Genomic DNA, 4,845 nt, shown 5'->3' with positions numbered 1-4,845 from the left:
AGAAGGACACTACATAACGATCAAGGAATCAATCCAAGAAGAAGATACAACAATTGTAAATATTTATGCACCCAACATAGGAGCACCTCAATACATAAGGCAAATACTAACAGCCATAAAAGGGGAAATCCACAGTAACACAGTCATATTAGGGGACATTATTACCTCACTTTCACCAATGGACAGATCATCCAAAATGAAAATAAATAAGGAAACACAAGCTTTAAATGACACATTAAACAAGATGGACCTAAGTGATATTTATAGGACATTCCATCCAAAAACAACAGAATACACATTCTTCTCAGGTGCTCATGAAATATTTTCCAGGATAGATAAGATCTTGTGTCACAAATCAAGCCTTGGTTAATTTAAGAAAATTAAAATCATATCAAGTATCTTTTCCGAACACAATGTAATGAGATTAGATATCAATTAGAGGAAAATATCCATAAAAAATACAAACACATGGAGGCTAAACAACACACTACTTAATAACCAACTGAGCACTGAAGAAATCAAAGAGAAAATCAAAAAATACCTGGAAACAAATGACAATAGAGACACAACGACCCCAAACCTATGGGATGCAGCAAAAGCAGTTCTAAGAGGGAAGTTTATAGCAATACAATCCTACCTTAAGAAACAGGAAACATCTAAAACAAACAACCTAACCTTGCACCTAAAGCAATTAGAGAAAGAAGAACAAAAATAAAACCCAAAGTTAGCAGAAGGATAGAATTCATAAAGATCAGATCAGAAATAAATGAAAAAGAAAAGAAGGAAATGATACCAAAGGTCGATAAAACTAAAAGCTGGTTCTATGAGAAGATAAACAAAATTGAGAAACCATCAGCCAGATTAATCAAGAAAAAAAAAAACGATAAGACTCAAAACAATAGAATTAGAAATGAAAAAGGAGAAGTAACAACTGACACTGCAGAAATACAAAAGATTATGAGAGAATCAAAGAGAAAATCAAAAAATACCTGGAAACAAATGACAATAGAGACACAACGACCCCAAACCTATGGGATGCAGCAAAAGCAGTTCTAAGAGGGAAGTTTATAGCAATACAATCCTACCTTAAGAAACAGGAAACATCTAAAACAAACAACCTAACCTTGCACCTAAAGCAATTAGAGAAAGAAGAACAAAAATAAAACCCAAAGTTAGCAGAAGGATAGAATTCATAAAGATCAGATCAGAAATAAATGAAAAAGAAAAGAAGGAAATGATACCAAAGGTCGATAAAACTAAAAGCTGGTTCTATGAGAAGATAAACAAAATTGAGAAACCATCAGCCAGATTAATCAAGAAAAAAAAAACGATAAGACTCAAAACAATAGAATTAGAAATGAAAAAGGAGAAGTAACAACTGACACTGCAGAAATACAAAAGATTATGAGAGAATACTACAAGCAACTTTATGTAAATAAAATAGACAACTTGGAAGAAATGGACAAATTTTTAGAAATACACAACCTGCCTAGACTGAACCAGGAAGAAATAGAAAATATGAACAGACCAATCACAAGCACGGAAATAGAAACTGTGATTAAAAATCTTCCAACCAACAAAAGCCCAGCACCAGATGGATTCACAGGTGAATTCTATCAAACATTTAGAGAAGAGCTAACACCTATCCTTCTCAAATTCTTCCAAAATATGGCAGAGGGAGGAACACTCCCAAACTCATTCTATGAGGCCACCATCACCCTGATACCAAAACTAGACAATGATGCCACAAAGGAAGAAAACTACAGGCCAATATCACTGATGAACATAGATGAAAAAAATCCTCAACAAAATACTAGCAAACAGAATCCAACAACACATTAAAAGGATCATACACCATGATCAAGTGGGGTTTATTCCAGGATTGCAAGGATTCTTCAATATATGCAAATCAATCAGTGTGATAAACCATATTAAGAAATTGAAGGAGAAAAACCATATGATCATCTCAATTGATGCAGAGAAAGCTTTCAACAAAATTCAACACCCATATATGATAAAAATCCTGCAGAAAGTAGGCATAGAGGGAACTTTCCTCAACATAATAAAGGCCATATATGACAAACCCACAGCCAACATCACCCTCAATGTTGAAAAACTGAAACCATTTCCACTAAGATCAGGAACAAGACAAGGTTGCCCACTTTCACCACTATTATTCAACATAGTTTTGGAAGTTTTAGCCACAGCAATCAGAGAAGAAAAAGAAGTAAAAGAATACAAATTGGAAAAGAAGAAGTAAAACTGTCACTGTTTGCAGATGTCATGATACTAAACATATAGAATCCTAATGATGCTACCAGAAAACTATGAGAGCGTAATTTTATAAACACATGCACCTCAATGTTCATTGCAGCACTATTTACAATAGCCAGGACATGGAAGCAACCTAAATGCCCATCGACAGATGAATGAATAAAGAAGATGTGGTATATATATAAACAAAATGGAATATTACACAACCATAAAAGAGAATGAAATAATTCCATTTGCAGCAACATGGATGGAACTCGAGATTGTCATACTGAGTGAAGTAAGTCAGAGAAAGACAAATATCATATGATATCTCTTTTATGTGGAATCTAAGAAAAGGGTACAAATGAACTTATCTAAAACACAGAAATAGAGTTACAGATGCAAAAACAAACTTATGGTTACTGGGGGTAAGGTGATTGGAGGGATAAATTGGAAGATTGGGATGGACATATACATACTAGTATGTATAGACTAAATAACTAAGAGGACCTACTATATAGCACAGGGAACTCTACTCAATAGTCTGTAATGGCCTATATGGGAAAAGTATATAAAAGAGTGGAGATATATATATATAATATATATAATATATATTATATATATATGGGAAAAGTATATAAAAGAGTGGAGATATATATATATAATATATATAATATATATTATATATATATAAATAATATATATTTATATATATAATATATAAAATATATATAATATATATACATAACAGATTCATTTTTCTGTACATCTGAAACTACCACAACATTGAAATAAACTATACTCCAATAAAATTTAAAAATGAAATAAAACAAACAGAAAAAGAGTTAATTCAGTTGGCTTAGTTCAGCTCTACATATATCATCCATCACTTGTATCACTATATAAGAGTCAATATATAATAATTTACATTATAAAAAGCTTGGCTTTTACAATCATTTTATACAATGCTTAAATCCCCCAAATAGAGCAATTTTCTTGAACTATCTATGTGGTTACAACTAAATTATATACTGAGGGTTTTATAATTTCTTCACCCTTGTGAAATTAACCCACAAACCCTGAGGAGTACTTACTAAATTAAGGAATTTTACAACTTTCTATATGTATTAGTACAAATTTAATGGGATGCTTAAGGATACTACAGCTATATCCTTTCTGTGTGCAGATGTATAAACAGCCTAATCATTGTCAGGGTAGGAAGATAAATGTTACTACACATCAGTACCTCAAATAAGTCAATCATGACATTTGTAAGTGTGTTGGTGAGGGAAACGTGCTCTAGATGTTAAGACCACACACTTTGCTTTTAAATATTTGATATGTTCCTGCTTTGGGGAACAAGTGACTGAAAATTCTAATAAAAATTTGTGAATAGTCATCTATGCAAAGAGCAACACCAGTATGAGTCTATAATTACCTGATTCTAGAACCCTGAGAAAGTAAATCATTCATCTACAATCAGAGCTACTAGAAGACTAGTACACTTGCTCACCATCAACATCACTAATCATTAGAGAAATGCAAATCAAAACTACAATAGGGGGTGGAGAGAAGATGGCGGAAGAGTAAGACGTGGAGATCACCTTCCTCCCCACAAATACATCAGAAATACATCTACACGTGGAACAACTCCTACAGAACACCCACTGAACGCTGGCAGAAGGTCTCAGACCTCTCAAAATGCAAGAAACTCCCCACGTACCTGGGTAGGGCAAAATTAAAAAGAATAAACAGAGACAAAAGACTAGGGACAGGACCTGCACCAGTGGGAGGGAGCTGTGAAGGAGGAAAGGTTTCCGCACACTAGAAGCCCCTTCACGAGTGGAGACAGTGGGTGGGAGAGCAGGAAGCTTCAGAGCCACGGAGGAGAGCACAGTAACAGGTGTGCAGTGGGCAAAGCAGAGAGATTCCTGAACAGAGGATCAGTGCGGACCAGCATTCAGCAGCCCATGAGGATTGTCTGCTCACCCACCAGGATGGGTGGGGACTGGGAGCTGAGGCTCGTACTTCTGTCAGATGCCGGGAGAGGACTGGGGTTGGCTGCGTGAACACAGCCTGAAGGAGTTAGTGTGCCACGGCTAGCTGGGAGGGAGACCGGGAGAATTCTGGAGCTGCCGAAGAGACAAGAGACTTTTTCTTCCCTCTTTGTTTCCTGGTGCACGAGCAGAGGGGATTAAGTGAGCCCCTTAAAGAGCTCCAGAGGTGGGTGCAGAGCTGCCAAAGAGACAAGAGACTTTTTCCTGCCTCTTTATTTCCTGGTGCACGAGGAGAGGGGATTAAGTGTGCTGCTTGAAAGAGCTCCAGAAACGGGTGCAAGCCACAGCTATCAGCACGGACCCCGGAAACGGGCATGAGACGTTAAGGACACTGCTGCAGCCACCAAAAAGCCTGTGTGTGACCACAGGTCACTATCCACACTGTCCTCCCGGGAGCCTGTGCAACCCACCACTGCCAGGGTCCCGTGATCCAGGGACAACTTCCCTGGGAGAACGCACAGTGCGCCTCAGGCTGGTGCAACGTCATGCTGGCCTCTGCCGCTGCAGGCTCGCCCCACATCCGTACCCCTCCCTC

The 4,845-nt window shown here is 37.2% G+C and overlaps 1 protein-coding gene across 1 annotated transcript in view; it reads right to left on the bottom strand.

Moving 5' to 3' along the window:
• The window catches only part of LOC114484658 (uncharacterized), a 256,562-nt gene extending 252,516 nt beyond the window's left edge, over positions 1 to 4,046 (bottom strand). The window contains exon 1 of the mRNA XM_055081655.1: positions 4,032 to 4,046. The gene's annotated coding sequence lies outside the window, so the exon portion shown is untranslated. The remainder of the gene's footprint in view (positions 1 to 4,031) is intronic.
• Between the last annotated feature and the right edge of the window lie 799 nt (positions 4,047 to 4,845).

Source organism: Physeter macrocephalus, chromosome 21 (assembly GCF_002837175.3).
Source record: "Physeter macrocephalus isolate SW-GA chromosome 21, ASM283717v5, whole genome shotgun sequence".
NCBI lineage: Eukaryota > Metazoa > Chordata > Mammalia > Artiodactyla > Physeteridae > Physeter > Physeter macrocephalus.
Note: the sequence above shows the minus strand (reverse complement) of the source record. Positions and strands in the feature narration are given on the sequence as shown.